Genomic DNA, 12,771 nt, shown 5'->3' on the forward strand with positions numbered 1-12,771 from the left:
GTGGGTGATAAAGTATTCCTCAAAGTTTCTCCTTGGAAGAGGATTATGAGATTTGGCAGAAAGGGGAAACTGAGTCCTCGTTTCATCGGACCATATGAGGTTCTGGAAAGAGTGGGTCCTTTGGCATATCAGTTGGAATTACCTCCAGAGCTAGCAAGGATACACAGTGTCTTCCATGTGTCCATGTTAAGGAGGTACAGATCTGACCCATCTCATGTACTATCAGTTGAAGAGATTGAGGTAAATCCAGACCTCTCATATGAGGAAGAACCCATAGAAATTCTGGCATATGAGGTGAAGCAGCTGAGGAACAAACAGATACACCTGGTTAGAGTGCTGTGGAACCATCATTCAGGCCAGGAAGCTACTAGGGAACGTGAAGAAGATATGAGGAGACAACACCCACAGCTGTTCAGAGACTAATGGCAGGAAAAATTTCAAGACAATTTATTTTAAGGGGGGGAGAATCGTAACACCCCTATGTTCGATAGTGCGTCCTACTGTTCCAATGACCAGTGTTGTCCGGACAGCTAGAATGCCTAGAACTACACTTCGATATGAGTGAGGAGACATAAAATAATGAAATACAAGAAAGGAAAATACAAGAAAAACAAAGGAAAAAATAATAGCAAAGAAATATAACCAAGTTAAGCGAGCCGAGAACCCTAGCAATGGGTGACCGCACTGGGAAGTCATGGCGTGGACCGTTGACTAGCTCTCGACTACGGGGAATCCTGAAAAATATTTTTAGGACTTAAAGAGACATCAATTGAAGTATAAATATCATTAGATATATCAAAGAAAAATTAATTAATTAGTACAAAGAAACGTGAGAAATCGAAAAACGGACAAAACCCGGTGTTACCGAAAAATCGGGAATGCAACCCGAACAGGGGCATTGTGGCCATTTGACACCTTGAGATGCCTTTTGACCTAAATGTCCATTAAAAATAAATAATATTACACTTGGAAAATATAATGAAAAATTAAATTAGGGGTACCTAATGTAAATAACAAAAATGGGATTCAAATTGAGTAATTAACACATTTAACTTATAATGTAATTAAATATTGGTGAGTGGAGCACTATGGGGTTAAAATAATTTTTATGTGGGCAGGTGTAAACCCCACTAACACCTTCATCTTCTTCATTCACTCACCATTGCCGAAATGAAAAGATTGAAAATCCTCCATGGCCGTTTTGCTTAAAGCTTCATAATCTCCATCATTTCCACCTCCAAACACCAAAGTTTCTTCACTAATTTTGATCCCCACCTCACAAGGAAGAAGTAGATACTAAATTCAAGGGAGTTTGGTGAAGATTTAACAAGCCCCAACAATAGGTAAGTGTTTAAATTGATTTATTTCTTAAGTAAAGTTTATGGGAAGTTAGGGATGAACAAATTAATGAAGAAAATTTGAGGTTTTGGTGAGTTGTTGTTATACACTAGTTAGGCAGCCATGGTACTTAAATATTTTAAATTATTTTCACATGCAATTGATGGGTATTGATGTTGATAAAAGTGAATAAAAGTTTTGGTACGTTAATTCTTGGTGTATGTTAAAGTTGAGCACTAGAGTTGGAAATTTTGTTGAATTTAAAATTCTATGGGTGAGTGCCTAAATGGACAGACATAAAATTGTACACTAAATGAAATATTATTACATGTATTGTGAAGAATTAATGTTGACTAATGTGATTTAAAGTGTTGGTAAGTTAACTTCATGCATATGTAATGGTGGACCAAGTGGAAATTGAGTTTGAAGGCAATTGTGGAGACTTGACAAATATGGCAGCTTATTAACTCTTTAAAGGATGCTGGAATTCATGAAGTTGTTTAATGAATTGTGGTCCTAAAGTTTGCCAAATATGTATGTAAATTAGTAGTGAAGATATATGTTATGATAGTGGACATGTAAATGAGCATGATTAAGTGATTAAATTGTGGTAATTGAGTTTGACAAATTCTGCACTTTATGGTGTATGTTGAAAGTGATTGTAAGCTGCCAAAATGATCAATAATATGTTGTGAAATATGTTTAGGTTAGGGTACAAACCAGAATTGGCATGAAGGTGAAGTTTGGTAAGTGTTAAAAGTGATTTTTGATGAGTATAAACAAAATGCAATAGGGCAGTTTGTGTTTTGGGCTTAGAACCTTAAGTGTGTGGCTCCAATTGGTATGAAACCAATTGAAGGTGAAACTAGGCACAAAATGTGCCAACTTCCATGAAGGAAGCATGCCAAAATTCTGCTTGTAAGGTAACTTGAAAAAAGACCAAATCCGGATTAGTGCAATTAAGACCTGAAAATTTATCATTTAGGCAGCAATTGGTGTTTAGGCCATAAATCACTCAAAACAGGTCCAATTGACCTGAAATTTTGACCATAAATAGTTAAGACCTATATCTACAAGTCTTATGAGGACATCAAAACCCAGAAATGACCATAAGTAAGTCAAACAGCTTGCACAAGTTTGGGTCCAAAAACTAGCCGAACCAAAATTGACCTAAAGTGACTAATTTTGATGCATTTTGACCAGCAATAGTAAAATGAACAGAACTTGGTCTACATAACTCGGAATGACCTGAAATTTCTCCCCGCGTGCAATAAGACATAGATCTACAAGTTTTTAGTTTTGACCAAAACCCGAAAATCGAGGAAACTAGGTCGTCCAGTTAGGTCAAACTAGTATCCCGAAATCCAGCAAATTGCAAGAAAATGCAATATACAAGGAAATGAATTTGGTAACATGTACCAACCCTAAAAGACTATTGAATGTGACAAATTTGTAACATTAAAACCTAATATACCTAGAACACATTGAGGGTTAACATATTAGGTTGACTAAGCAAATAATAGAATTCAGTGAATTAATTATCGAGCATTATCGTTAGAGACAGTTTAAATGAATACTGAAACACTTCAAATTGTGTTTCTGAGTTAGCAAAGACTCAGGGAAAGGGAAGGAAACACTGAGTCAAGGCCAGGAGACAGTTATCAGAGGTTTGTGCATAACAGCTAATTCTTTTGAATTTTTCAATTGAAATGAATTATGACTATTTGTACATTATTGTTTTAAATTGTGAAAATGTGTTTGAATGAATATTTATTGCTTGAAAAGCATTGTAAATGGTTTGAAACTGTGAAAAATTATTTGAATGATATTGATGGATACTTATTGATTGAAAAGCATTGGAAATGAATTGAAACCATAGCTATCGTGTATATTGATTGTATTCCTCGCTAGCTTGTCTAGTGGGACGAATTGAATTCCCTCTCTGGCTGAAGTGTTGAGGTGTGTGCCTGTTGAGGACGAATAGAATGAGTACTCATATTTTTGCTAGCTAGCTATGTTATTCCTCATTAGCCATCGGCTTTTGGGATGAATTAAATACCTCATTAGCCATCGACTTTGGGATGAATTGAACTTTGGAACATGATTAAGCTGTGTGTGATTTATTGATATGTATTGTAAGATTGTGAAACGGAGTTAAATTCTTATTGACATTCACTGTCTTTTGAATTTAACTATGTTTTGATTTTTGAGATTTATTGTGATATTATAAAATAGAGTTTAAATTCCTTATGACATTTATTGTCTTGAATCTAACTATGGTTTTACGTATCCACTATTTATATGATTTATGAATTGTGATTTAAAGTTGTATTTGGTAAATGTTGTGCACCACTGAGACATTGTCTCAGCGATAGCTTTTCATTGCTGTCGCAGGTAGATAGACGGACAGGGCAGCAGACTAGGCTGCTAGAGCATTCAGCGAGAGAGCATCGAGTATATTGAGTATACTCCATTTTGCATTTTGTACTGTAACGTATATTCACTGTATGTATATTTTGTTCTTGGTTTGAGCAGTTGTAAAATAAAATTGTACCTTGAAGTTGTAAAATAAATTATGAGTTATTTTGACTTTTAAAATTTGTACTGTATCTCTTTAATCTCAGTCTTTGAAAAATTATTATGGAATTGAGTTGAGGAAAATATTGTGTTGTTTAACTGTTGGAGTTGAGATTGAGAAATATATTGAAGTGCTTTTTACAGGTTTCCAAAAAAACTGTTTTATCCAAAATACAGATGGCACTCTGCCAAAATTTTTACAGAAATTCCTAATAATTCAAATGTGTTAGTTCTATCACTTTAGTTCAAAAAGTTTTTAACACCTGTAAATAGTGCTCACCACTGTAAAAAGAAGTAAGAAAAGTTTTAAAATCCCTTGTAGTGTATTTAATGGGTTATCAGTAGACGAAGTTGGTAATTCGTTAGGTATACTACGAGATCATGTTATGCCTTACAGAGGGGTAGGGTGTGACATGTTTTAGTGGTGTCAGAGCTAGTTTTTAAATTCTATTTTCACCTGTTACTTGAATATTCTTTCTTCATAGTACAACTGGTCAATATCATAGTTTGATACATACAGTACATTACATTATAAATATGCACTAACGCGAGGAAATCTCCTTGTGTTAATTGTTCAGGAGATCTAAGATCCTCGCATTGACTATGGAAGAGGGTGATCGTTCAGTCGATCAATCTATAGAGGCTGAGGTGCAAGGGGATGCCCTAGCTTTACACAATGTCAGTGGTTCAGCAGCACCAGCCCCTGCAATACCGCAGTTTCCTGCTTAGTTCGCTCAGCAGATGGTTGTAATGTTCCAACAAATGGCTGGTAATGTGCCTACTCAAGTCCCAATACAGACACCAGTGATACAACCACAGTCTCCTGCTAGGCAGTATGACAAATTGATGAAATATGGGGCTACAGAGTTCAAGGGGACAGTAGATCCTCTAGAGGCTGAATAGTGGTTAGAGAGGATGGATAGGGTATTCAAGAAACTGCATTGCATGGAGGAACTCAGATTTGAATACTCAGTATCTTTGCTACAGGGGGATACTTATGACTGGTGGAAAACCATTCCCCACAGTCTGGTAGAACCTGCAGTGCTAACATGGAATGACTTTCTTAGGGAATTCAGACAAAAATATATCCCTAATGCTTATGTAGACCAGAAGCTATAAGAGTTCCTAAGTCTGAAACAGGGAAGCAGATCAGTGGCTAAATATGAAAGGGAATTTTCCCGCCTGAGCCATGATGCAGTAAGTCTACTTGCTACTAGCAGGGAGAGATGCAAGAGGTTTGAAACCGGCTTAAAACCCAGTATCAGATTACAAGTAGTCGGATTTAAACACACTAACTTCTCTGAACTTGTTTCTCAAGCCCTAGAGTTGGAAAGAATTGAGTCTGAAGTTGCTCCTGAGAAAAAGAAATTAGAGAAGACAGAGAAAGAGGAAAAATCAGTAGAACAGAGTTCCAGTGGTCCTACTAGAAAGAGGAAGAACCATGGGGGACACAATAGAGGTGGCAAGAAGTCTGGTAGGGGAAGATATTCAGGATAGAAGCCTCCTCTATCTGGTCAGCAGAGTACCAGAGGTTCCTACCCTCCCCGCCAATGTGAAACTTGTGGAAGAAATCATGGTGGGATATGCTATAAGGCTATTAGAGCCTGTTATAACTATGGAGGCACAAGACACTTTGCCAAGGACTACACCAGTAGTCGCAGAGTTGGACCACCTCCTACTACTGTAGAAGGGTCAGTTCAGAGCCCTGTCACCAGAAGTTCACAAACACCCAGCAGAGGTAGAGGCAGGGGTAGAGGTAGCCCAGTAGCCAGCCAAGGCACAGTGAAACATTCAGAGGAAGATAGTGCTCCAGTCAGAATCTATGTAATGAGACAGAGAGAAGAGGCCGAGACATCTGATGTTGTGGCTGGTACCTTCTCAACTTTTAATCAGGATGTGTTTGTGTTATTTGATCCGGGTTCTACCCATTCTTATGTGAGTGCTAGCATCATTGATTGCATTACTGTTCCATGTACAAAAATGGACTTTGAGGTGCTAGTAACAAGTCCGCTAGGACAGGAGTTGTATCACTTCAGTTACAGGTAAAATAAAATTACCTTGAAGTTGTAAAATAAATTATGAGTTATTTTGACTTTTAAAATTTGTAATGTATCTCTTTAATCTCAGTCTTTGAAAAATTATTGTGGAATTGAGTTGAGGAAAATATTGTGTTATTTAACTGTTGGAGTTGAGATTGAGAAATATATTGAAGTGCTTTTTACAGGTTTCCTGAAGAACTGTTTTATCCAAAATACAGATGGCACTCTGCCAAAATTTTTACAAAAATTCCTAATAATTCAAATGTGTTAGTTTTATCACTTCAGTTTGAAAAGTTTTTAACACTTGTAAATAGTGCTCACCACTGTAACAAGAAGTAAGAAAATTTTTAAAATCCCTTATAGTGTATTTAATGGGTTATCAGTAGACGAAGTTGGTAATTCATTAGGTATACTACGGGATCATGTTATGCCTTACAGAGGGGTAGGGTGTGACACAAATATTCAAGAAATAACTTTGTAATATGCCCTAGTAAGCCTAGTGTGATTGGTTTGGATAGGTTGGCATGCCAATAGGGTTTTGATAGCAGTACTGCGTATGATGTATGGCTCCATGCCATTCTGTGAAATGATAGCCTATGGCTATATTGATTATGATGTTATAGTTGGCTTTATGAATTATTGCTTTTATGGCTTATTAGCCATTCTGTCTGCACACTGGGAGACACATTGTGACTGATGGTGTGACGACCCAAGGTACTTGGTACCCAGTGCTAGTTTACCTGTTTATCCAGTCCAGTCATTTTGTATAGATTACTTGGACATGGAAAAGTATAAATGTAATTAAATTGATTATTAAATGAAGTAAGGAAATTAAATATCAAGATAAAGAACAAGTACGATTACAATAAAAAAAAAGGCTCAAAATCATCAAGAAAACGATCAGTAAAATGCTAGAAAGAGTTAATATCATAAGATGTAATTAGCCTTCGACCAAACAATAAGTTAAGAATATTAGCAACTAAAAATATTAACAACTAAAAATATTAGCAATTGAATAAATGAGTAAGAATAATTAAAATAAATTAGATTAGTTATTTAGCAGAAAGAATTGAAATGAATTGGAATGATATTAAAATTTAATTATTATGAAAGAATTGAGCGCTTCTGAAGAGGAATAAATTAGAACAAAGGATAGTTAATACTAGAATTATTATATGAAATTAGATTAAATTCCAGAGTATCCAAATTTTGATCCATTTCCTTTTTTTATTGTATATTATTTTCTTGTTATATTATTGCACCACTAAGCAGAAATGCTTAGCGCGATGGATTTGTTTCCTTCGCGCAGGTACTGAAGGCAAAACCCAGTAGATATTAGACTGGGATTTTGAAGTCCAGATCTGCAGAAGTGTCAGAAGGGTTCAAGGTTGTCACCTCCTCAGCAATGCATGTAGATAGGGCCCATATAGGTCATAATTTGTATGTTGTATAAAATGCTTAGTTATAGTATTGTAATGTAGATTATGAAAATGTAATTAATAGGAATGTGATGTAAATTAATAAATTAGCTTTTCCATATGTAATTAATTTATATATCATGTAAACTATGAAATTATGCAATTATTTTGTAAAGCATGTAAATTAATGAAACTTGAGAATTTCTAGATATAAATTGTGCATGAATGGAAATGCATGGAAATGAATATGAAATTGAAATATATGGATGAGATTTGAAATATGAGATGGTTATGAAAATAATTGATGAGATTTTTATTGTAAAATATTATTGAAAATTTCAAGCAGGTGAATAGTGAATCACGTCAAAAGTAAATAAAATAGGGGAAACTCCACTTGTTTCTCCTTAGAAAAATGATTGATATTAAAAGATAATAACTTGAAAATGATTAAATGAATAAAGTAAGATAAGATAGGGTCCGACACCGAATGCAGCATGCCTTGCTCGGCTACACTGTAATCGAGTAAGGGGTGTCACAGTTGGAAGAGTTCCAAACAGAGTACGACTGCAGATTCCACTATAGAGGCTGAGTATATTGCTGCATCAGATGCTGCAAAGGAAGCTCTTTGGATAAAGAAGTTCGTAACAGAACTTGCAATAGTTCCTTCCATTGAGTCAACAATTCCACTCTACTGTGGCAATAATAGAGCAGTCATACAGGCTAAGGAACCCTGGTCTCACCATAAATCTAAACACATAGAAAGGCGCTATCACATTATCAGAGAGATAGTTGGGTGAGGCGATGTAGGCATGCAGAAAATAGCATCAGTTGAAAATCCAGCTGATCCATTCACTAAGCCTATGTCACAAGCTCAGTTAGACCGATATCTTGAGAAGATAGATCTAAGATATTGTAATGAATGGCTCTAGTGCTAGTGGGAGATTATTAGCAGTATGTCCTAGAGCATATCATTTAGTATGCATCTTGTATGTATTTTATTAATAAAAGGCATTTTCACTGTTCCGTTTACATAATATATTTATGTGTAATAGAAAAGGTCCATTGATATTTTGTTAGAAATTCTATTCTTAAGTTGTTAAGAATATGAGTGATAGTATTTCTAGTACAAAGTATCATAAATTGGTTCACAATCGAGGGTACTTCACAATAAGGACATGACTTATCCAGAAAGATTGTAATCATGTTTATTCCCAAGTTATTTATATGAGATGTAAATAAGATGGAATGGTGAGTCTCATGCCATATAACAAACATGATAGGCACTTATGCATGATAAGTAGGCCGAACCAGTGACATTTATGACAAGCACATGGAGTTTACTCTTGTCAATGCATTGTCATAAATCATATTAGTGCATATAATCTTTAGACCTAAGATAGCACAGTTATCTTGTATATAGATGGTTTGAGTTTGATACTGCTTTGATACTTGTACTGTGTATGGGTATATGGGTATGTGTTAGCTCCTACCAGTTATATATGGAGATAGGTGTTGATCAAGATGGAATCTATTACCCTAAGTAAATAGGAATAAAATCCTATGTTCATTTAATTGTTTTTGATGTTTCAAGTTCCTGGCTAGGACAGATAGATTTAATTAGAAAAGAGTTTCTGATGAGAAAATCTTTTTAATCAAGAACTGGAATTAAAAGAGAACATAATATTCATGGCAAATGGGGTTTGACATAAACCATGACTCCAACTTGAATTGGGATTTTGTAACAGAGAGATTCTAGTGCATGGTAACATATGATTATAGGTTCATTTAAGGTAAACCTTATTACTGATTAGGTGGCTATGGCATGCTATGCTAGGTGTTAACGATAGTCTATGAGCTGCCTAAAATGATTTAGAGAAATCATTTATGGTAAGAAAGAGTTCTGATGATATTAAGAGTTAATATCATCTCATTGCCAATTAGTGATAAGCCTAGTGAGTCACACACATACACAAGTAATCACAAAGTTAATTGTGATTTAATTAATTAATTAAAGAGTTTAATTGATTAATTAAATAGGTTTGGTTTGCAATTACATTGAAAACTCCCAAGCATGGCTTGAAACCAAATCTAGGTTATTGGATGTATAGTATAAGTTAAATTTATATTTAAAGTGTTTAAATATGAATTTAATTATAAGAAATTAATTAATAGAGATTAATTAATTAATTTATATTTGACATAAATTGATTAGAAGAAGAGAAATAATTATTTTGGGTTGAGAACTCAAAATTAAGACACAAGGGTAATTTGGTCATTTCACAGGGTGACATGTAGCACCATGAGATGGTGACACATGGCACTGCACATAAGCTTGTCATTTGTCTTTTAATCATGTAAGATGATCAAAGTCAAGATTAAATTTAAGTTTAACACTTGGCACAATGCGATTGGGCCAATTAAACTAAGAGCCAATCAGAAGATGACATATGGCAAGGGTTTTAAGTGATGACCTAGCTATATAAGGAAAAGGATGAAAGAACAAAAGAAAAAATATGATTTTCTCAAAGAGGTGCTGCCACCCTTGTCTTCTTATTCATCTCTCATCAATTCAAAGAGAATTGCCAACATTCTCTTGAATTAAAATTGCTAGAAATCATTTCTAGTGTCCTATATACATCTATAACATCTCTAAAGGCAAAACCTTAATTTCTAATTGATTAGAAAGGCTTGAGAAGCCGTTCAAGGGGCTGCCATTGGTGATCTTGGTGTGGACAAGCTAAAGGGATAACATCTGGGGTCCTAGGTGCTTCACAAAGGTACCAAACACAATTACAGTGCATCAAAAGGTTAGCACACATGTTCTTGATCTAATCTAGGGTTCTAATGAATTAATCTGTTAATTCTAAAATCTTAAAATGGCAAACATAGATCCAAATACATATTAAAAGAGTTTTAATATACAATTGAACATTGAGATCAATAGGTAAAAATTGAATCTTGCATAACGCATGAGGCCCTAGAAGAAAAATGTTGAATTCAATATTCTAAACTAATAAACTAATAATTTTTCATGCTTCCGCTCCTTCAGGGACACAGCATCCAGAGAGGTGCAGCTAGAGTAGATTACATGGGACTTCTTCCTCATAGAGTTTAGGAAGAAGTATGTCAGCAGTGTATACTTAGAAGAGAGATGAAGAGAATTTATCAGTCTGAGGCAGAGGCAGTTATCAGTGGCGGAATATGGGCGTGAATTTATCAGACTGAGCTGGTATGGTAGGGAAATAGTTCCCACAGAAGCTGAGAGGTGCAGAAGGTTTGAGGAAGGGCTGAACGACAATATCAAAATCATGATAACAGCTTTGGAGATTACTAACTTCGCAAAATTAGTTGAAGCTACAATGAAAGTGGAAAGAGTTAGAGTAAGCGAACAGAGCAGAAGGGATAGACAGCAGAAGAGGGGTCCAGGTAAGTCTAGTGCATCCTCTACTCCCAGAAAAAAGTTTAGAGGTCCTTCTACTTAGAGTTTTGGTCAATCACATGGTCAGGGCCAGTCACAAAGGCCCAGATCTCAGTTCACACCAAGGAGAGGCCAGTCTATACCCTCAGTGGGTAGCTCTCTAGGGACGTATTCAGGGGACCAGCCCCAGCAGTTTCTTCTGCCTGTCCACACTGCCAAAGGTGGCACAAGGGGGAATGTTGGTGAGTGACTGGTAGTTGCTTCCGGTGTGGGTCTACAGAACGTCAGATTAGAAATTGTTCATGGAGGACTGCTACAGCTGCCCCAGCATAAGTAGACAGGCCTGCCCTTAAAGCTCAAAGGTGTAGAAGGCCAAGTAAATCTGAGGTAGCGGGTGCATCGCACAGGCCAACGACAGAGTTAGCTGAGAGGCCAGAGGCCAGAGCACCTGCCAAGGCTTATGCCATGAGAGCTCAGGAGGAGCAGAATGCCCCGGATGTCATCAGGGGTATGTTTTCCCTCTACAATATATCTGTGCATGCATTGGTAGATCCAGGATCCACTCATTCATATATCTGCATCAGGCTACCTATAGAAAGGGGAATACAAGTAGAGGAAAGTGACCAAGATATTCTGATCACTAATCCATTAGGCCACAGCCTGGTGGTGAATAAAGTATACAAGGGTTGCCCATTGAGGATTCAGGGGTGTGAGTTCCTAGTAGACCTGATTGAATTGTCATTGCATGAGTTTGATGTGATTTTAGGAATGGATTAGTTGTCTCGTCATTAGGCGATAGTAGACTGTAGATTGAAGAGCATCACTTTGAAAACTCCTAAGGGTAATGAGATCACAGTTGTGGGAGAAAGGACAGATTTCTTATCACAGTTGTGGGAGAAAGGATAGATTTCTTGTCCAATGTCATTTCAGCCACTGCTGCAAGGAAATTAATGAGAAAAGGTTGTGAAGCCTACTTGGCACACGTGGTTGATACTAGGCAGGCTAAGCCAAACCTGTATGACATATCCACAGTAAGTGACTTCCCTAATGTGTTTCCTAAAGAGTTGTCTGATTTGCCACCAGAAAGGGAAGTTGAATTTGCTATTGAGGTATTGCTGGGTACAGCACCAATCTCTATTGCTCCTTATAGGATGGCACCCACTGAATTGAAGGAGTTAAAAATCTACTTTCAAGAGTTACTAGATAAGGGGTTCATACGCCCCAACGGGTCATCGTGGGGAACTCCGGTGCTATTTATGAAAAAGAAAGATGGGACTTTCAGGCTATGTGTTGATTACCGACAGTTAAATAAAGTAACTGTGAAGAACAAGTACTCGTTACCTAAAATTGATGATCTGTTTGATCAATTAAAGGGAACAGGCATATTTTCTAAAATTGATCTCAGATCAGGGTATCATTAGCTAAGGGTAAAGTATGCAGATGTACCAAAGACAGCATTCAGGACCCGGTGTAACACCCCTATGTTCGGTAGTGCGTTCTACTATTCTGGTGATCAGTGTCTGTCCAGATAGCTAGAATGCCTAGAACTACATTTAAATGTTAGTGAGGAGATATAAAATATTGAAATACAATAGAAGAAAATACAAGAAAAACAAAGGAAAAATAATAGTAATGAAATGTGACTAAGTTAAACGAGCCAAAAATTGTAGCGATGGGTGACCGCACCGGAAAGTTTCGGCGTGGACCGTTGACTAGCCCTGGACTGCGGGGAACCCTAGAAAATATTTTTAAGACTTAAATAAATATCTATTGAAGTATAAATATCATTAGAAATATCAAAGAAAAATTAAATAATTAGTACAAAGAAAAATGAGAAATCGAGAAAACCACAAAAATCGGTGTTATCGAAAAATCGGAAATACAACTCGAATGGGGGCATTGTGGGCATTTGACACCCCGAGTTGACTTTTGACCTCAATTTTCATTAAAATTAAATGATATTACACTTTGGAAATGTCAT

This window comes from Hevea brasiliensis, chromosome 1 (genome assembly GCF_030052815.1).
Source record: "Hevea brasiliensis isolate MT/VB/25A 57/8 chromosome 1, ASM3005281v1, whole genome shotgun sequence".
NCBI lineage: Eukaryota > Viridiplantae > Streptophyta > Magnoliopsida > Malpighiales > Euphorbiaceae > Hevea > Hevea brasiliensis.